This window comes from Mauremys reevesii, linkage group 1, assembly GCF_016161935.1.
Source record: "Mauremys reevesii isolate NIE-2019 linkage group 1, ASM1616193v1, whole genome shotgun sequence".
In the NCBI taxonomy this organism is placed as follows: domain Eukaryota; kingdom Metazoa; phylum Chordata; order Testudines; family Geoemydidae; genus Mauremys; species Mauremys reevesii.
The window spans coordinates 68719792-68742425 of record NC_052623.1 but is presented as its reverse complement, the minus strand read 5'-3'; the positions used below and the strand labels follow the sequence as shown (position 1 = coordinate 68742425).

General features: G+C 42.2%; 1 long non-coding RNA gene across 4 annotated transcripts in view; it reads right to left on the bottom strand.

Moving 5' to 3' along the window:
* LOC120397996 overlaps window positions 1–22634 on the bottom strand; it is a 149199-nt gene that overhangs the window by 40491 nt on the left and 86074 nt on the right. For 3 of the 4 annotated variants that reach the window (XR_005594128.1, XR_005594137.1, XR_005594148.1), the window contains one exon: window positions 15121–15355. The exons of the other annotated variant lie outside the window; for it this stretch is intronic. This is a non-coding gene — a long non-coding RNA (uncharacterized LOC120397996). The remainder of the gene's footprint in view (window positions 1–15120; window positions 15356–22634) is intronic. 4 annotated transcript variants of the gene reach the window in all.

Here is a 22634-nt window from a genome sequence, read left to right as displayed (position 1 = left end):
TTTTCTTTTAAATAGAAGATGAAATACCAGTGTAAAAGTTTCAAGCCTTCCACAAAAGTTTCCTGAATCTTAGCATTTGGTTGCCTTTACTGTCACCCTTTCAGAGGTTAAATCAAAATTATCTGTGAAAAGCTGCACTTTTGGAAGTAGTAGTGGAGTTAAAATATATATATAATGGAATGTATTGACTGTAAAATGTTCCTGGCTATTAGGCTGAGAAGAATCGAAAACACTTTGTGTGTGAGTGTTGTCAGTTAGTTGTGGCACTGGAAGATCAGACAGCAGAATTAGAGAGACGGGTGGATTCTTAGGAAGATCAATGAATATGACAGGTTAATAGATGACACACAGTTAGTGTCAAACACAAAGGGAGCAGTGACACCAGGAAAGGAGAACAAGCTGTGTGTGAGTTGCAAAATGAGTCCTTTGGAGGCACAGTGCACAAAAAATAAAATGACATATGGGGCAATGATCAGGTAAGAAGAGGTGTATGTATGCTAAAGAGATGTGTGAAGTAACTGTCTCCAAGAGATTTCAGGCATTGAATGTCACTGAGGGTGAGTTAGAGGATGGGATTGTATAACTTAAGGAAAGAGAGTGAGGGAGCTGCAGAACATAATAATAATAATTAATAATAGAGAAGTATTGGTAACAGAGGGCTCAGAGGTCTTTTCTGTCAGATGAGCTGAGATTAAAGGAAGAAATAAGTCTACAAAAGTTAAATATATTACTAAAAGGGTGTATAGTAGTTAGGCCAAGAAACTGGGAGGCACCTGTTATATCTGTTGTGTATGTTGTGTAGTTATATAAGAGAGGCAACAGAATACATGAAGAGTGGGTCAGAAAACTGGAAACTAAGATGGTGATGTAAGGCTTTATTTGAAGTTATATGACCAAAGATTAGTAGAAGGATTTCAATTGTGGTTAGAAGGCTGAGAATGACTGGATGGTTGGTTCCCACATATGGTTTGAGATTTGGTTTAATCAGTGTGTGTGTGTGTGTGTGTGTGTGTGTAAAGGTCACTGGAGTCATGAAATCTCCTATTAGCTTCAATGGACTTTGGATCCAACCCTTCAACTGGTGTTAAGAAGCAGCCTCAATTCCAAGTGTATAAACTTTTTCCCTGCTATACATCTCGATGGAGGAAAGGCAAAGCCAAAAATCAAACACACAAATGTTTCAGTAGAAACAGTGAGTGAGATCCTGGTTATGTCTACACTACACAACTCTTGTGACAGTTTGTAGGGTAAATGTAGCTACACACTGCAGTAAAAAGCAGGTTATGCCCACACTTTGGTGTGTAACTACCTGTGTACGTGAAAGGCTCTGGCAGCAGGGAACTCTCAGATCCTTTCCCCACTGCTGGAGTCTTTAACTGCGATGGGTGTGATGGGGTCCTTGGGCGTGCAACCTAGCACTGGGGTACTGCCGAGCCCTCTGTCCCTCGAACCTGGGCTTCATCACAAACTGGGTTGCTGTGACAAGCTGCAATCCTCCAGCAGATATTGCACTTACACAGACATCCACAGGCAGGGACTCACTCAGTTGAGTTACATGAATGCTTCTCTCAGCTACTCATGAACTAACAATAGAGAGACTCCAGCCAATTCTCTCCAGCTCCCCAGCCTGGTACCACAGAGCTGTACCATCCTGCCCTGGTCAAAAGCCTGACTAATGTAAGTTTATAAGCCAATCTGCCCCCCCCCCTTAATGTGGAGAAGACATGCACCAGCTTTGGTACCTGAGCTGAGGATTCCCAAGCAGTTCAAGCAAAACCCATTGTTTAGGTAAAATACAAAACAGGTTTACTAACTACAGAAAGATAGATTGTAAGTGGTAGGCATAAAAGGATAGAGATGGTTATCAAAGAAAATAAAAATAAGCTCACAATCTAAATCTTAAACCTTATTACACTCGGCAGTATTTAGTTCAAGCAATTTTATCACCCCCCTGGATATTACAGTCCTTAATATACAGACTGCAGGGTCTCAATGCATGGATGAGATGATGGTGTAGGGAGGAGGGGGTTAGATTTTTTAGCAACTGGGGAAACTTTTGGGAAAGGGGGAGGCTATACAGGAAGGATGAGCTCCACCTAAACCAAAGTGGAACCAGATTGCTGGCACTTAAAATTAAAAATGTCATGGAGCAGTTTTTAAACTAAGGGCTGGGGAAAGCTGACAGGTGCAGAAGAGCATGTGGTTTGGACAGCGACATCCCTTAAGGGAGGATCTATTAATGGAGAATCTCTATGTCTAGTAAGGAGGAGAGGATGGAAGATGATAAAATACAGGTAGGATCTGATGAGAAACAGTCAAATGGAAGGTTTCAGAGTAGCCAAAGCTGTGTTAGTCTGTATCTGCGAAAAGAACAGGAGTACTTGTGGCACCTTAGAGAAATGGAAAAAAGTCCCATTCAATTACATCATGTAATGTCAGACAGCTAAAAAGTGAAAAGTTTTTAAAATGCTTATATACCAATGACAGAAGTCTAAATTTGTATTAAATGAGGATATTGATATAATAAGCATCACGGAAACTTACCGGAATGAGGATAATTGATGGGACACAGTAATACTAGGGTACAAAATATATTGCAAGGACAGAACAAGCTGGTGGGGCACTGGCACTATATATGAAAGAAAGCATAGACTCAAATGAGGTAAAAATCTTAAATGAACCAAACTGTACCATAGAATCTCTATGGAAAGTAATTCCACGCTCTAATAATAAGAATATGGCAGTAGGGATATATTACCGACCACCTGACCAGGATGATGATAGCGACTGTGAAATGCTCAGGGAGATTAGAGAGGCTAAAAAAATCAATAATAATGGGAGATTTCAACTATCCCCATATTGACTGGGTACATGTCACCTCAGGACAGGATGCAGAGAAAAAGTTTCTTGACACCTTAAATGACTGCTTCTTGGAGCAGGTAGTCCTGGAACCCACAAGAGAAGAGGCAATTCTTGATTTAGTCCTAAGTGGATAACAGGATCTGGTCCAAGCAGTGAATATAGCGGGACTACTTGCTAATAGTGACCATAATATAATTAAATTTAACATCCCTGTGGCGGGGAAAACTCCACAGCGGCCATATTTGGGGTCGGGAAGGAATTTTCCTCCAGGGTAGATTGGCAGTGGCCCTGGAGGTTTTTCGCCTTCCTCCGAAGCATGGGGCAGGGGTCGCTTGCTGGTGGATTATCTGCTACTTGAAGTCTTTAAATCATGATTTGGAGCATTCAACAGCAGAGTCAAGGGAGAGAATTAGTTCAGGAGTCGGTGGATCAGCTTATGTGGCCTGCATCTTGCAGGAGGTCAGACTAGATGATCATAATGGTTCCTTTCTGATCTTGAATTCTATGATTCTATGATTCTATGAAACACTGTAGCATTTAATTTCAGAAAAGGGAACTACACAAAAATGAGGAGACTACTTAAATAGAAATTAGAAGGTACAGCACAAAAAGTGAAATCCCTGAAAGCTGCATGGAAACTTTTTAAAGACACCATAATAGAGGCTCAACTTAAATGTATATCCCAAATTGAAACACATAGTAAGAGAACCAAAAAAGTGCCATGGTGGCTAAACAACAAAGTAAAACAAGCAGTGAGAGGCAAAAAGGCGTCCTTTAAAAAGTGGAAGTTAAATCCTAGTGAGGAAAATAGAAAGGAGCATAAACTCTGGAAAATGAAATGTAAAAATTTAATTAGGAAGGCCAAAAAAGATTTTGAACAGCCCAAAGATTCAAAAAGTAATAACAAAAACATGTTTAAGCACATCAGAAGCAGGAAGCCTGCTAAACAATCAGTGGGGCCACTGGATGATTGAGATGCTAAAGGAGCACCCCTCAAGGATGATAAGGCCATTGCAGAGAAACTAAACGAATTCTTTGCATCAGTCTTCATAGCTGAACATGTGAGGGAGATTCCCAAACCTGAGCCATTCTTTTTAGGTGACAAATCTGAGGAACTGTCCCAGATTGAGGTGTCATTAGAGGAGGTTTTGGAACAAATTGATAAACCAAACAATAAGTCACCAGGACCAGATGATATTCACCCAAACAACTCAAATGTGAAATTGCAGAACTACTAACTAACTGCTAACCTATCATTTAAATCAGCTTCTGTACCAAATGACTGGAGGATAGCTAATGTGATGCTAATTTTTAAAAAGGGCTCCAGAGGTGATCCCGTCACTTACAGGCTAATAAGCCTGACATCAGTATCAGGCAAACTGGTTGAAACTATATTAAAGAACAAAATTGTCAGACACATAGACAAACATAATTTGTTGGGGAAGAGTCAACATGTTTTTCGTAAAGGGAAATCATGACTCACCAATCTACGAGAATTCTTTGAGGGGGTCAACAAGCATGTGGACAAGGGAGATTCAGTGGATACAGTGTACTTAGATTTTCAGAAAGCCTTTGACAAGATCCCTCACCAAAGGCTCATAAGCAAAGTAAGCTGTCATGGAATAAGAGAGAAGGTTCGCTCATGGATTGGTAATTGGTAAAAAGATAAGAAACAAAGGATAGGAATAAATGGTCAGTTTTAAGAATGGAGAGAGGTAAATAGTGATGTCCCCTAGGGGTCTCTATTGGGACAGTACTAGTCAACATAATCATATATGATCTGGAAAAAGGGGTAAACAGTGAGATGGCAAAATTTGCAGATGATACAAAATTATTCAAGATAGTTAAGCCCCGGACAGACTGTGAAGAGCTACAAAAGGATTTCTCAAAATTGGGTGACTGGGCAACAAAATGTCAGCTGAAACGCAATGTTGATAAATGCAAAGTAATGAACGTTGGAAAACATAAACCCAACTATACATATAAAATGATGGGATCTAAATTACCACTCAACAAAGAGATGTTGGAGTCATTCTGGATAGTTCTCTATAAACATCCACTCAACGTGCAGCGGCAGTCAAAAAAGCAAACAGAATGTTGGGAATCATTAAGAAAGGGATAGATAATAAGACAGAAAATATCACATTGCCTCTATATAAATCCATGGTACTCCCATATCTTGAATACTGCATGCAGCTGTGGTCACCCCATCTCAAAAAAGATATATTGGAATTGGAATAGGTTCAGAAAAGGGCAACAAAAATGATTAGGGGTGTGGAATAGCTTCTATATGAGAAGAGATTAATAAGACTGGGACTTTTAAATAGAAGATGAAATACCAGCTTGGAAAAGAGTTGACTAAGGGGGCATATGATTGAGGTACATAAAATCATGACTGGTGTGGAGAAGGTAAATAAGGAAGTGTGATTTACTTCTTCTCATAACACAAGAACTAGGGGGTCACCAAATGAAATTAATAGGCAGCAATACAAGCAAAAGGAAGTTGGGTATTTTTACACAGCGTGCAGTAAACCTGTGGAACTTTTTGCCAGAAGATGTTGTGAAGGCCAAGACTATAACAGGGTTCAAAAAAGAACTAGATAAGCTCATGGAGGATACGTCCATCAGTGCCTATTCGCCAGGATGGACAGGGATGATGTCCGTAGCCTCTGTTTGTCATAATCTGGGAATGGGTGACGGGAGATGGATCCCTTGAAGATTACCTGTTCTGTTCATCCCTCTGGGGCACCTGGTATTGGGCACTGTCAGAAGACAGGATACTAGGTTAGATAGACCTTTGGTCTGACCCAGTATGGCCATTCCTATGACTTCCTCCTGAAGCCTGGACGAGTGTCTTCAAATGATCTTCATCTTCTCGGCATTCCAGTAGTTTCCAGCATAGGTGGGGGAGGAGAGAGGCCGAGACATTCTGCAACTGTTCCTTATTTTATACCCTTGACCCATTTCCCTGGCAGACACTAGCCCAGGCATGTCCTGGTGGGCTTTGCTGAGTCACGGTGATCAATCAGTTCCCACTGAGTGGTGTTTACATAGTTGAATCATACAGTTGATTAATGGACCGTCAAGATCCACCTGGCCGCAATAATGCTGCAACTTGTGACAGACATTGATAACAACCATAGAGCAAAATCTCATAACTTTATATTCTAACGATATACACATTTGGACAGAACAGTGGGTTTCAGCAACTAATTACTTTTCATAGAATCATAGAATATCAGGGTTGGAAGGGACCTCAGGAGGTCATCTAGTCCGATCCCCTGCTCAAAGCAGGACCAATTCCCAACTAAATCATCCCAGCCAGGGCTTTGTCAAGCCTGATCTTAAAAACCTCTAAGGAAGGAGATTCTACCACCTCCCTAGGTAACCCATTCCAGTGCTTCACCACCCTCCTAGTGAAAAAGGTTTTCCTAATATCCAACCTAAACCTCCCCCACCGCAACTTGAGACCATTACTCCTTGTTCTGTCATCTGGTACTACTGAGAACAGTCCAGATCCATCCTCTTTGGAACCCCCTTTCAGGTAGTTGAAAGCAGCTATCAAATCCCCCCTCATTCTTCTCTTTCGCAGACTAAACATTCCCATTCCCTCAGCCTCTCCTCATAAGTCATGTGCTCCAGCCCCCTAATCATTTTTGTTTCCCTCCGCTGGACTCTTTCCAATTTTTCCACATCCTTCTTGTACTCCAGACGAGGCCTCATCAATGTCGAATAGAGGGCAATGATCCTACTTATACAGCCCAAAATGCTGTTAGTCTTCTTGGCAACAAGGTCACACTGTTGACTCATATCCAGCTTCTCGTCCACTGTAACCCCTAGGTTATTTTCTGCAGAACTGCTTCCTAGCCATTCGGTCCCTAGTCTGTAGCAGTGCATGGGATTCTTCCGTCCTAAGTGCAGGACTCTGCACTTGTCTTTGTTGAACCTCATCAGGTTTCTTTTGGCCCTGTCCTTTAATTTGTCTAGGTCCCTCTGTATCCTAGCCCTACCCTCCAGCGTATCTACCACTCCTCCCAGTTTAGTGTCATCTGCAAACTTGCTGAGAGTGCAGTCCACACCATCCTCCAGATCATTAATGAAGATATTGAACAAAACCGGCCCCAGGACTGACCCTTGGGGCACTCCACCTGAAATCGGCTGCCAACTAGACATGGAGCCATTGAACACTACCCATTGAGCCTGACAACCTAGCCAGCTTTCTATCCACCTTATAGTATATTCATCCAGACCATAATTCTTTAACTTGCTGGCAAGAATACTGTAGTAGACCGTATCAAAAGCTTTGCTAAAGTCAAGGAATCAGGGCCGGCTCCAGACCCCAGCGAGCCAAGCGCGCGCTTCGGGCGGCATTTTGCCGGCAGGGCGGCAGGCGGCTCCGGCAGACCTTCCGCAGTCATGCCTGTGGGAGGTCCACCGGAGCCGCGGGACCAGTGGACCTCCCGCAGGCATGACTGCGGAGGGTCCGCTGGTACCACGGCTCGGGTGGACCTCCCTCAGGCATGCCAGTGGATGCTCCACCGGAGCCACGGGACCAGCGGAACCTCCGCAGCCACGTCTGCAAGAGGTCCCCCGGAGCCGCGGGACCGGCGACAGCCAGAGCGCGCCCCGCGGCGCACCACCCTGCTTGGAGCGGCGGGATTCCTAGAGCCGCCCCTGCAAGGAATAACACATCCACTGCTTTCCCCTCATCCACAGAGCCAGTTATCTCATCATAGAAGTCAATTAGGTTAGTCAGGCATGACTTGCCCTTGGTGAATCCATGCTGACTGTTCCTGATCACTTTCCTCTCCTCTAAGTGCTTCAGAATTGATTCCTTGAGGACCTGCTCCATGATTTTTCCAGGGACTGAGGTGAGGCCGACTGGCCTGTAGTTTCCCGGATCCTCCTTCTCCCCTTTTTTAAAGATGGGCTCTACATTAGCCTTTTTCCAGTCATCCGGGACCTCCCCCGTTCGCCAGGAGTTTTCAAAGATAATGGCCAATGGCTCAGCAATCACATTCGCCAACTCCTTTAGCACCCTCCTTTAGCATACCTTGCAGCGCATCCAGCCCCATGGACTTGTGCTCGTCCAGTTTTTCTAAATAGTCCCGAATCACTTCTTTCTCCACAGAGGGCTCGTCACCTTCTCCCCATACTGTGCTGCCCAGTGCAGCAGTCTGGGAGCTGATCTTATTTGTGAAGACAGAGGCAAAAAAATCATTGAGTACATTAGCTTTTTCCACATCCTCTGTCACTAGGTTGCCTCCCTCATTCAGTAAGGGGTCCACACTTTCCTTGACTTTCTTCTTGTTGCTAACATAGCTGAAGAAACCCTTCTTGTTACTCTTAACATCTTTTGCTAGCTGCAACTCCAAGTGTGATTTGGCCTTCCTGATTTCGATCCTGCATGCCTGAGCAATATCTTTATATTCCTCCCTGGTCATTTGTCCAAGCTTCCACTTCTTGTAAGCTTCTTTTTTGCATTTATGATCAGCAAGGATTTCACTGTTAAGCCAAGCTGGTCGCTTGCCATATTTACTATTCTTTCTACACATCGGGATTTTTTTCCCTGCAACCTCAATAAGGATTCTTTAAAATACAGCCAGCTCTCCTGGACTCCTTTCCCCCTCATGTTATTTTCCCAGGGGATCCTGCCCATCAGTTCCCTGAGGGAGTCAAAGCCTGCTTTTCTGCAGTCCAGGGTCCGTATTCTGCTTCTCTCCTTTCTTCCTTGTGTCATGAGATACCTTACATGGCATGCTTTGAATGAAATACTATAACTATATATGAATGATGAATATGAAGGTTACCAGGTGCTATTCTGAGGTATAGTTTGTCACAGTGGGGAAAGTCTTCAGCAGCTACCTCCATTGGGGAAAGGCTCCTGTAGTGGGGAGCTAGCAGAGTCTTTCTCCACTACTTCCTGACTGCCAGAGCCCTTCCCCCTGGCCAGAGCCTTTCCCTGTTGAGGGCGGAAATGTGCAGTTAGCAGGACACCACACTGCTAAAAAAGAGCAGTGTAGACAGGGAAGCACTACTTGGGCAAGTAGAGAGCCTATAGCAGGGGTGGGCAAACTACGGCTCACGGGCTGGAGCCATTTTAAGCTGGTCCACGAGCTCCCACTGAGGAGTGGGGTCTGGGGCTTGCCCTGCTCTGGTGCTCCAGCCAGGGAGCAGGGTCGAGGGCTGTACCACGTGGCTGCAAGAAGCCGTGGCATGGCCCCACTCCAGCTCCTACGCACTCCAATGGCCCCCTCCGGCGCTCCAATGGAAGCTGCAGGGGCAGTGCCTGCAGATTGGGCAGTGTGCAGAGCTACCTGGCCGTGCCTCCACATAGGAGCCAGAAAAGGGACACGCTGCTGCTTCCGGGAGTCGCTTGATGTAAGCGCCACTGGGAGCCTGCATCCCCAAGCCTCTCCTCACGCCCCAACCTCCTGCCCCAGCCCTGATCACCGTCCTGCCCTCCAAACCCCTCAATCCCAGCCCACAGCATTCTCCTGCCCTCCAAACATCTCATTCCCAGCCCCACCCCAGAGCTCTCACCCCCAGCCAGAGCCTACACTCCTTCCTGCACCCCTGCCCAAGCCCTGTTCCCCTCCTGTTCTCATCCCTTGGTCACAGCCCAGAGCACCCTCCTACACCCCAAACTCCTCATCCCAAGTCCCACACCAGAGCCCTCACCCCGCCCCCCCACCTTACTCCCCCACCCCAGCCCGGAGCCCCCTTCTGCACCCTGAACTCCTCTTTTCTGGCCCCACCCCAGAACCTGCACCCCCAACCATAGCCCTCACCCCCTCCCACACCCCAACCCTAATTTTGTGAGCATTCATGGCCTGCCATACAATTTCTACAATTCCTCGGCCCAAAAAGTTTGCCCACCCCTGGCCTATAGTGTACATATCCACAGAGTTCAGGAGTGTCTTTACTCATCTAAACAGTGCCTCACCAGCTGCACCGCTATTTATACCTGAGCTAAAGGTGTGTGTAGTGTGTGTACTCTGCATGCCACCAAAAGGAGCGTGCAGTATAGATGTACAATCTCCACTGTCCCTCTAGAAATTCTGGACTTTGCCCAGTGCTGGAGCCAGGGGCGGCTCTAGACCCCAGCGCACCAAGCAGGCGCTTGGGGCGGCCGTTTCCCGGGGGGGCGGCATTTGGCTCCGGTGGAGCTCCCGCTGTCATGCCTGTGGCAGGTCCACCGGAGCCCGGAACGAGCGGACCTGCCGCAGGCATGACTGCGGCGGGTCCCGTCTTCCCGCGGCTCCGGTTGAGCTCCCGCAGGCATGACTGCGGCAGGTCCGCTGGTCCCGGACCTGCCGCAGGCATGCCGGCAGGAGCTCAACCGGAGCCGCGGGAAGAGGGGACCCGCCGCGGGACCGGGGAAGGGCGGCGCAGCGCTCCGCGCTGCTTGGGGCAGCGTGATTTGTAGAGCCGCCCCTGGCTGGAGCAGCCTCCAGCTTCTCCACGCTGTCCAGAATCTCTTCAGCACTGCATGTTGTTGCCCCGCTTCCAGCATAATCCCTACGCCAGGATTTATGGGAGAGAAGGGGAGATAAGTGAAGGCAGCCTGCAGCTGTCTTCCGTAGTTCCTGCAATCTTCCCCCAGATGGGCCCAGGAATTATACACCATTCTGGCCCTTTTAGCAAAGTACTGGTCTCAGACTGGATATGAGAATTTCACTCAAAGGCTTTTTCTCCAAAATGCCAAACAGAAAAATATTAACAGCACATAATAAATGAAGATTTTTATTTTATTTTTTTTGTGGGGATAATAATAATGAGAATAACAAAAACATGGCAAAAAACTCTCAAAGCATTCTGGGTCAAATTCTGATATCTTTGATCAGGCTAAATATTACCTTGCTTACTCCATTACACTAAGTCAGAGTAAGGGTATCAGATTCCAGCCCTTAAATACATTAATATAGAGAGTTTCCAAAATGGACATGAAAACACTGTCCAGCTGTAAGAAGAATGAATATATGGGAAGGAATGATATGCAGTGTGGAAGGAAAAACTACGTCATTTTAGCTGACACAATAGAAACTGTTTAGATATAAATTATAGTCAAATAAGTTATTCAAGTGAATTTTGGCAACAAGCCTTTAAAGAGGTTGAAGAAGGTGGATCATGGCATCTTTTTAGAGATAAGAAATGCCTATGAACAAGGCAAGAACATTGATCATGAGGCATTTTAATTACTCAGGTATTGATTAGGATAACAGGAATGCAATTATAAAGATGAACACATTCTTAAAGTTACATGTTCTTAGTGCAGGCTTGTTTTCTTTCAATAGCTTGTTGAACAGGCTTTATGATCAGAGGCTATTCTGGACCCATTCCTTAGAAATGAGCTAAGTATGATAAATCAGTTTTAAGATGGGGAGCATCTCAGATCAACTTATCGTTTGATTTGAAATACTCATGAGACAATACTAGTGTACTAGAAACATTTCTGGCTTTTGGAAAGGTGACTTCAAAAGAATGCTAAATGCCTTGAAGAACGTTGTTTGGAAATTTTTAATGTATGAGAAATCTACTGAAGAAAAGTAGGAAATATAATATTTAAGAAACAACTGACAAAGTAGCAATGGAACATCATCTCAAGCAAGTAATCCTTGTGCTAAATATAACATAAAATAGTTTGTTGAGTTAAACAAAAAACCATCACTCACTCAAACCAGGAAACAGCAAATAGATAGTGTCACTTTAGCTGAAAAGATGTGACCTTTGAGTACCTGATACTTTGTCAATTTATGACCTCTCTTGCAGATCTTCTCTTAGGAACCAGCAAATCAAGGGGATGCTTGTGCCCTGTATCTCCTGAAATTTTTGCAGTTTATGGCTAGCTCAATTCTTCTCAGGATCTGGGACCAGTTTAGAGGAAAAAACTCACCATCACATGACCCTCCAGCATCTGGGCCAGAATGAAAGAAGCTCTGAGGGGCATAATAAGCACTTTTTTTGTCTTGGAGAAGGGCACTCCTTCAAAAAGTGTACTGTGGGTAAGGTCCTTTCTTCAAGAGTCAAAAAAGAGAGGAGCACCAAACTGCAATATCTTCTCTCAGGTTCAAGAGTGAGAACTTTCTTCTGGTTTCAAAGTGCCTCTCAATACTGAAGCTTAGTATCATCTGGCAGATGCCAGGTTGAGAGGAGTTCTCTTCACAAGGGGATATCCATAAAGAATCCACTGAAGTTAAATCCACTGTGCAGAGGTCAGATGCCTTTTGGATATGTGAGGTGACTGGGTGAAATTCTACACCCTGAATTATGCAGGACATTCTACTAGATCATCATACTGGGTTCTTCTGGCCTTAAAATCTATTAGTCTATAGTGATGTCAAAAGGAGTGCCTTTCATTGCTCCAGCTGTTACTAGGTCCTACACAAGAAAAAAGAAAGAGAGGCACTAGAAGATCCAGGTATCCAATTTGACTAGAACTCATCGCAGCTGGTAATCTATATCTAGGGATCCCCAAATGGGAAAGACCTGCTTGGACTCAGGGTGGGCAGACTGGTCCTCTGCACTGGATACCTTTCAGGTTCTGTCCTTGTCCCCTAACAGTTCTGTTGAAGGAGATGTCAAAGGATTGATGCCATCTGAGACCAAACAATTCTCCTAGTGTATCCATGAAGTTGATTCCAAACAAGTTTTGTCCTGACGTTTCAGCCCCTAAATGTAGGTAAAACTGCTGATGCCGTGGAAGTCTCATATCTGGGACAATCTGGTGCTATCATTGGATCCATGGGAGCCTCTATTCTGAGTGCAGCCACGCTGAGTTCCATGGGGCTCTTGGAGCTGAATGGGGTATTCTTTTAAACCTTTTCTATCTCTCTGGACTACTCCAACTAAAATGGGCCATTAGTCACATGGGCCTCCACCTTCTGTCTTTGCAGCATAGTCAGTGAGAGGGGGTGTTACAGACAGAACACCATGTCAACTTAGATATAAGTCACCACCACCAGTAAAGGCAAAGAAACTTGTAGAGGCTTGTCAGCCCCTTCCACATGATTCTCCTGGATCAGTTTTATTGTTGGATATGGCTTCTGTCTCATACGAGGTAGCATCAGTGGGTCAGTCTTCTGCAGTGCCACCCTCTTTCTCTTATGAGGAGGTTGTAATGGCTAGTTTATCTCCCATGAATAACACAAGGGCCTTTATGAACTTGGTAAATTATCTAATTCCTGCTGTCAAAGTCCCTTTGGTGAATCTGCCTAAGAATCCGCCATAGAGGTACCCTCAGCTGATGTCTTAAAGTCTGTGAAGGTAGAAAGCAGCATAATGCTAATACTTGAAGTCAGTTGAACGCAGGGCTCCAGAGATCTGCAGATACTGCCTAGCAATCAAGAACAGCTTTCAAAGGTTCTGTGCCTGTGTGGACAAGCACACAAGTGCTACACTTTGGCTGCATGGAGGCTATACATTTGGAAAAAGAGCTATTTTAATAAGAAAACACTTTTTCTGAAGCAGCTAATGAAGAGGTAACATTTTAGGAAATCTTAAAGCCCTCCAGGTGCCAGAGCTGTTCTAACTGGAATAAGGTTAATGTAGGACTGTGCCACCGTGCTACAATAACATATCTTCTTAGAACACTTTGCTTCTGTGAGTAATTTTCTTCAGAAAAATTACATTAAACAGTGGCTGTCCAAGCTAAGAGCAATATTTCAGTCCATATTTCTTTTTGGGTTTTGCACCATGTTCCATCACATAGCACACATAATAAGACTCATCATATGCCATCAGCTAATACTTTGAAATGTCAGGCATTTAATAAAATGAAAGGGCACAAAGTTGTAAAGGGTTTGCATTGCCCTGTTAATCAGCACTTGAAAAATATTTAAAGAACTCAATGGCTCAATTTGGGAGCTGATTGAAGACTATAATATATAGTGCCTGAAATCCAAATATCCCAACAATTATGGGACTAATTCCACCCTGAAATGTATACTTGTATATGCTTCAGATCAGGTTTGCCTGTCATTTATCAGTACAGAGCACCAGCACAGGGGTTCTCAAACTGGGGGTCGGGACCCCTCAGGGGATCGCAAGGTTATTACATGGCGGGTCACGAGCTGTCAGCCTCCACCCCAAACCTCGCTTTGCCTCCAGCATTTATAATGGTGTTAAATATATAAACAAGTGTTTTAATTTATAAGGGGGGGTTGCACTCAAAACACGCTATGTGAAAGGGATCACCAATACAAAAGTTTGAGAACCACTGCACTAGCAGCTCTAAAAGAAGCATGCAGTGAGAGGTGGCTCTCAAAAAGCATCCCCCAATCTGCTTTACAGGACACACTGACTAGGAGGCAGAGTTCACTTAGCAACTTCAATCACTGGCTATTAAATAGTATCTCATGACCACTAAGGGACAGAGAAGGAAGCAAAGCTGACAACTTGGTATCACTAGGCATTTTCAAGTGCCACCTCCCTATCATTACAAAACAGGCAGATAAAAAGTTTAACAAAACCAACAAGTGGAGAATTTTACTGTCACTCTTTGCAATCAAAATATACTTCAGTAGCCTTATTATTGTTTAATTTAGTGTTCTCCTTGGTGTCAACTTTCCATACAGCTCACATAGAATCAAATTCTGCAACTCTTATCCACACTGACTAGCAAGCATTTATTCAGAGTAATACAATTAGCTAACTTCAGTGGGACTTCGAGATATTCAGTGAGAGTAAAAGTTGCAGAATTAGACCTTTAATTGATAAAGAGCATATCCTCCTCCAGTTCACTGTGATTAATTAAGTCACTGCATTTTCAAATAGAATGGCAATTTTCATTATTGGTAACTGGGTAACTTACAATACTGAGGAAAAAAGGCTTCGAGCAGACAATCGTAGGTGCTGTAAATAGTAATAAAAGTAATAAAATGACATACAAAATGACATGATGATAAACAGTGGCCATATCTCTGATTTCTCTTTAGTAGCAGACAAGGTCAATGTTCACACAGCTGTAAGTCATTCAAGAAGGTGGGCAACCCATGAATCCTGACATCACACTTTTATCACCTCCCGCTCTATCGAAAGGCAGTTTAGTAGGTAATAATGTGTAGAAAGTTCCCCAGTGGTCTAAGTTGGCAAAGAGGACCTGATTCACCCAGACATGTACTGTACAATGATACGTAATGTATATCTTCCTGCACTATGGGGTTCCCCTGAGAGAATTAATCTTTGAAGAGGGCAGGCAATGGTCACATCATCTAACTTCTCTTGGGGTCCCCATTAGATGTAGGCAGTTTTTCTTACCTTAAGAGGTTACACAGGAACCCTGTTGACCAGTACTGCTCTGGGAATATATTGTATCTCTCTTAGGCTCTGCGGGCCCCTGGAAAATGTCCCCAGTGGATAGGAGATCTTTTGCTTTGCTCCCCTGAATCTTCTCGTTATCATCAGACTTGATAGTGATTTTGGGGCTGAACCTCAAAGAGTGGTTACTATGGAGAGCTGGCCCAGTAGGGTAAAAACCTGTTGGCAGACAGTTCTGTGAACAAGGAACAGGGCTTAGATTAAACCTATTTGGTGTTGTCCATTATTATTTCCTCTTTGCAAAGAGTCAGTTAACTAAAGACTTCCTATGAAACATTTGTGAACATACCTAAAATATGGTCCAACAATTTAATTTGCCAGCTTTAGTGCTAATAAATTGCCCATACAAGTTGCCAGGCCAGAACTGTCTTCTCTGATCCAAACCTCGATACCCAAGTCTTTTAAAAAATTATCATCTCTTCTGGTTCTTCAGAGGGGAAGTAATCATGGGAGATGTAGCCTGGATGGCAATCTCAACCCATACAGACACATGTGGACATGAGGCATCAAACTACCACTCCCACAAAGCACGCAGCAGCGTAGCCAGTTCAAAATGTTTGAGTTGTCAGACAAAATATTTTGGGTTTGGGGCATTTGGTTTGCCACAGAAAACAGAAACTTTTTGCAAAAAGATGTGTGCAGTTAAAAACCCAATTTTCCATCGAAAAAGGAAAATTTTGACAGAAAATTGTCTACCAGCCTTACGTTTTTACATTTACCAGTCTACGCCTTTATGTCACTACACCCATGCCTTCTTTTAGCTTCCCATACTGCCCAGGATTTTACCTTTAGTTCTCCATTGGAGCTGGCTAAATAATGGAAAATAATATTCATAATAATTCGACGTGATAGAAACAAGTTGCTGAAAAAAAACTATTTGCAAATATCAGTTGACTAATTTGTTCTACTGTTGCCATCACAACCCCCCTTTTTCCTCCATCCTAAAACTCTCATACACAAAAAGTCCCCTCTTATAATAAGACACAGCTTTTTAAAAAAGCTAAGTTGATGTAACAACTGTAACTTTTGTATGATTTGATTAAAAAGTACTGCTGTCAACTATTGCTTCCTGTAGCATGAGCTGTTGTGTGCCAAATTATCGTTACATTACCAGCTGTAATATCAGTCTATTAGACTCTTCATCAGAGTATCAGACCACTTCATACATGCCTGTAATGTAATTGTTCCATAAGGGAAAAGTGTGTCTAGTGGTTAGAGAAGAGGATTGTCACTCAGGAAACCTGGATTCGATTTCTTTTTCTGCAGCTGACTGCAACACAAGAAATACAGTTCTTTGTTGCAATGTACCTTTTTCACAGTAGCAAAGGAGAAGAAATAACTGCAGGATATTCACTGTGCTAGCTTATTCCAAATACATATGTAGTGCTTTGTTCTTCCTCTTGGTTTCTTTTTACATTGAAACAATTTGCACATGTGGGCAATAGGAAACATTTTTGTTTTTTCATGAATCTGAAAAATCTCCAGCTTTTTCCTCCATCTGCCTAAGAGCTATTTTCATTAGCACGTTGCAATACTTTATATGGCCTGAAAGCTTCACTGTTACCATAACAAATCTGGTAGCCTCACCCTCTCCCACTCTCTCCCTGCCTTTCCTCATGTATAAGGCGCTGCTTACTTATTTTTCAGTTTCTTTACGTTGTTCACTTATTATATGTTTTAAAAGAATCAATCCTGCTGTTTTTTGCCAGCAACATGGTGGGTGGGACTGGGAACTGAAGTATTTTAATTTTAACACTACACCTGCTTTCCTCTAAATACCATTGCCAACCTGTTTCTCTGTGAGTAATTTAGGAGCTGATTCACACTCACCCACAGAGATATCTTTGTTCTTGAAGGAATTTGGCATTTTAGATGTTTAAATAAATTCATCCTTTCAAAAGAAAGCCACTTAAAGACTGATTTTTCCTACTTCAGCTGCTACTTAGAGTACAAGCCACTGTGGGGCCTGATCTTTCAAACCTTAACATGCCTGAAGTATCCTTGCTGATGGGAACATTCACATGTCATTCAGATGAGCCAAGATTTACAAGAGTGGAACCCGTAAGTACAGTCACTAGCCAATGGGACAGATGATATAAATTTGTCATCACCTGTAGGAAAGATTTTTGGTCCCATCCATATTACATCTTCCTTTGTAACAAGGAAATAACATTTGTTTTAAAGTTTCAGCTAACACTATTGTGCTGGCCTGTGCGGATGCACAGTTAAGAACATAGTCTGAAAAGATGATCAGGCAATGTTAATGGCTCCTGTGATGCTGTATTAAAAAGGAAGATAATTAGTTACATTAATACAGTCATCGCTGTTACAAAATTGCAATAAATATTCTACAAGGTATGTCATGTAAGGTATAAATGGAGAAGTTGTAGACAGCTAAGTATTAGTATCAAGTTTAAATCCATGTATCATCTTTGTATATGGAGTTATGAATATTTGCTGTGTTTGTGTCTCAAATCTGTTGTTTTCTTGGGTGATGTCCCAAGACAGATTTGCATCATGACTAGCCAGTCTGCTTGATGGCCCATTAAGGACAATCAGCTCCCCCAGTGAGCCCCTCCTGGAGACATTTCAGAGCGCACTGATGCAATGGCTGCCTCTTGATTCAGCTAGGCATGTAAGGACATGTGATCTAAGACTCCATCTTCCTGTGCAGTTGGGCTGAGAGTATAAAAGGAGACTGACATCACTTTGTCTTCATTCCTGCTCCACTTCTCTGGACATGATTTCTAACAAAGGAGAGCTTAGAACGATGGACTGATGATCCCCAATCTAATGGGTGAACCAGAGAGACTTATTACAAACTTACCGACTTCCATCACTGCTATGAACTTGATCCATGGACTCTGAAATCTCTCGTAATGTGTGTGATTCCTTTAATCATTTAACAACTCACTTCTTTTCTTTTTTTATTAATCAACTTTTAGTTTTTAGTTACTAAAGGATTGGCTACATGCATGGTATTTAGGTAAGATCTAAAAAGCGTGTATATATTGAATGGCTGATACTGATGGGCTCTGATAGAGGCCTCCCTACGGGATGGGGGAGCAGGCAGATACCGGATACAGTGTTGGTATATAATACTCTAAATATTTTTATTGATTACGATTAAAATCCCACTCCACATTCACACTCCTTTCATATTACACCAGAGTCTGAAGATCAGAAGGAAATCCCAATGGCCAGTCAAAATTCAGTTGAATGACAAGGTGTGGGGAGACCCACATTACATTCCTCTTCTTTTTCATGGCCTTGGGTCAGTATCTGATTCCAATTTCAGATATATGGGCAACCTTTTTATAGACCAGTCCATCATGTCATCAGCTCTTTGTCTGTTTACTAAGCCTTTCATCCATAACTCCAGTTCTTGGCAGGCTGCCATAATCCATGAAATTCTGTTTAGGGACATGACAGGGTTTGTTTTGCACAGACAATTCTTGACCGCTTATAATCTTAAATCCTTGCTTCAGTTGCCAACACGTAACTCACGTATTCATGTCAAGCATACTGCATTTATACTAGGCCCATATGGCCTATAACGTATTACAACATATACTACTATATATCCTAAGTTTCAGAGTAGCAGCCATGTTAGTCTGTATCCGCAAAAAGAGCAGGAGTACTTGTGGCACCTTAGAAACTAACACATTTATTTGAGCATAAGCTTTTGTGGGCTACAGCCCACTTCATTGGATGCATAGAATGGAACATATAGTGAGGAGATATATCATGAAGTTGATGGATTTCCACTCTATGGCTAAATTCAGTGCCTTGCATAATGACAGGTTTCAGAGTAGCAGCCGTGTTAATCTGTATCCGCAAAAAGAACCCAACAATCCTTTGGGATTAGAAGAACCTTTTGTATAATTAATCTGGTTTTCAATAACCTTTCATCATAAAGACCAGATATCTGGGTGCTGATTGTGCTGGATTACTTAAAGGGATTGTATTTTTTGCTTCTTGTTAACTAGTGTGGCCATCCAAGAGCTCCCTTTTGTTACTAGCTTGGTGAACATAAAAGTTAGAATAACAACCAGTTTTGTGGTGTGCCTACCTGGTTTCTTGCAGTCTACCCTGAATTTGGCAATCTCAGCTGTGACCCACACCAGACGTGGTCATAGCTCCATCAGGGAGAAGTGTGCCTAATGGTTAAACTAGAGGATTGGCATCCAGCCATGCCAGCCACCATGAACGGGTTGGCTGAAAACTGACAAAACTGCATTGGAAAGAGTTCCCTAACTTAGGGGATACTGAACTATAAATGCAGTCTCAGGACTTTCTGGGGGATCAACGCATGGCAATCAATCCACTTATGGTCGATTTAGTGGGTCTAGTGAAGACCCGCTAAATCGACTGCCAACCGCTCTCCTGTCAACTCCGGTACTCCATTGGAACAAGAAGCATAAGGTAAGTCAATGGGAGAGTTTCCCCCATCGACCCAGTGCAGTGTAGACACCGCAAAAGGTCGACCTAAGCTACGTCAACTCCAGTTACATTATTCACATAGCTGGAGTTGCATAACTTAGGTCCACTGAGCCCCGTAGTATAGAGCTGCCCTTAGTGTCCTTGGGTAATACCAAATAGACCGATAAGACTCTTCATATCAGGTACAAAATTCCATGTTTTATGTGCCACTGAGCCCATAGACAGCCAAGCAAAAGCAGGGAAGCTGAGGGGCATTAGGGAAAGGGAGGAGGAAGAATAATTAAATGTAGGTCAGCATGCAGAGGCCTGGGGATCTTCTGTAAGAGCATTTAGAAACATTGAGGCAGTTTCTAGTGTTTAAAAAAATGAGGACATTTTAAAAAGGAAAGAAATGAGCCTGGCTACTATTTTTCTGGAATTCTCTAGGGTGAAATACACCCCAAGACAGAACACCTGAAAAATGTCCCAAAGACAACTTAAGCTGTTAGGCTAAATTTTTCTCTGAATTCCTAGAGGAAACTCTATTAATGCAGAACTTACATGGTGCATAAGTCCTAGTGTGAGCCCTCTGACTAGGTCCTTGATGCCAAATTTTGCCCTAATTTACAAATTGTGGGCCAGATTGCCAGCTCTTGTAAATAGGAATAGCTCCACTGAATACAATCAACTTGCAATAATTTATACTAATTTAGGATCTGCCCAATATGTTTACAAACTGCATAGCCAGCATGAAGTCAAATTCATGTACATTTCCAACCTATAGAAGTTTAATTCAAAAATGCATTTATGACTAGATAAAATTCTGATTGTAATCAATCACATATGGTTCAATAAAGATAGTAAGATTAGAATTTGGAAGTGTTAGGATTTGATGACATTTCATTCAAGGATTTTATATACAGAATGCCCCTAACTATGAAAGTTGAATGTAAGTTTATCATTATGAACCAAAGTCTAGTTTAATAATTTACAAAGACAATATGAAAGATTTGATCTTGATAGACACTTATAAAGTGAAATTATGCTGTTTTTTTACTTAAACTTTTCTTTGATTCAGTTTTACTATGTGCAGACTCCTAGAACAAGATTTGAACATAGTCTTTTGTCTTTTGGGGGGTGTTAAGGGATTGAAAGCATGGCGGGATGCATTGCATTCTCTGGTTACTTTAGATGGGCAAACACTGCATAAAAGGTTTGCTCAAAGTTCAAAATGAATTTATTTTAGCCTTTGTTTTTTGCAGTCATGCAAGTTTTGATTTTTACTAGTACAAATTCATGCAAAAAGCAAATGATAAGCTTACATGCTTGGGTACTCATGGATAGTGAATTTTAAACTCAGACACGCAAGTATTCACACAAGAATGGCATATTTTATATGGGAGGAGACACAGTTTGACACACAGTAGAACTTATTCACAGAGGCAATTAAATGTGCAATACAAGAATTTAATCACACTCTTTGCAGCTAAGATGGGGCATGCACTTGCAATTACATGGTGTCAGTGATTTTAGTCAAATCACAAGAAGATTGAATACACTACATTTGGGATGCGATACTCCTTGACATAGTAGGACAAGATTCTGAAAGCCTGGCACAAAGCTTTAGCATTTCTTTAATAGTTTATTCTGTTTCTTCATCTGCTTCATCAGGATTTATTTTCATTTCATTTTTTTCTTTTGTTTTCTCTCACTTATTATGCCACTTGATAATGATAGAACTTTATTGGATAATGAGAATTCCTTTTACGTATGTACACACACACACACACACACACATATTCAGCTCTTGTGTATGTGAAAGTAAATACTGCAGTAGGGTAAATAAGAACAGATTCTGGCACACAATACATGTAGATGTGAAGGGAAACACCCTAGAGTTAACGAAATAGGGGAGCATATTAATCTCTGAAGACATTTTAGGCTGAAGTTTTGAAGTTCAAGGTTGACAGCCCTTGCTGTGTTTTTGTTAAATTTTTTGGCCCAAAATGGTGGAAATCTCACAGACCACACAGCAGTAGAGCAATGAAATGTTGATATTATTATGAATACTACCTATTCACTATTTCTCATTTATCTGTTAACTTTTACAGAATTTAATAGAAATGAAAGACTTTTGTATTAGTGAATTGGCAAATAATAGTTTAAAATTCATAGATTAGATAGAAGTCTCCATCTCTGAAATATCCAAGCACTATTTATGTAGTTAAAAACAACATTATACCTGTCTAAACTCTTGAGCTCTCCTTTATTTAGGCTTAAAGTGGATCATTCTTGATATTTATCAGTAGGAATAACATGCTGGAGGATGTCCCAGCAACAAGAGAAGGTTTCTTTAAAGTTATCTATTGTGCCTGAACAGTAGCAAGACATAGGTTCGTTCTGATCTCTGGCAACAGCAAATTCTTCCACCACCCACTTTTTACTTGCAGCGCCTGCCCCAACCATTGTTCTAGGGACAATCAGCAGTCACATCTCACGTGAGCATAGCTGTCATGGTGAGTTACAGAGAAAAAAGTAAGGGTGTCAATTAAGTAAAATGATGTGGCAATTAGTATCAGCTTTCAACTTTCTAAATGTATGTCATTGAATTATTAAAAGGATGCAGGAAATATAATCTTTTCATTCAGTGTAAGAAAAGGGCTAAGAGAAGAAATTTATTTAAAAAAAAAAACGGACTTCCCAGAAAAATCTATTTGTCTTCTTTGTTCAACATCTACTTCTATTGATCACTATCAGTGCTGAAAAATAGCTTGAAGCTGTGATCCTGAACTGATATTTAATTAAAATACAGATCTATTCTAATTGTATGGTAAACACATCACAGTTCGGTTTGTAAATAATGTCAACAGATAAAGGGTAAGAGAAGAATAGAAAATAAGTGCTAGCAAGTTTGCAAAGGGGCCAAGGAGCAACTCAAGCAGAGAAAAGCAATAATTAAATTCTGTCTCCAATTTATTATTTTAGTGGATTCTATTCAGATTACACTTCAGTCTAAAAACTGTTTTCTTATT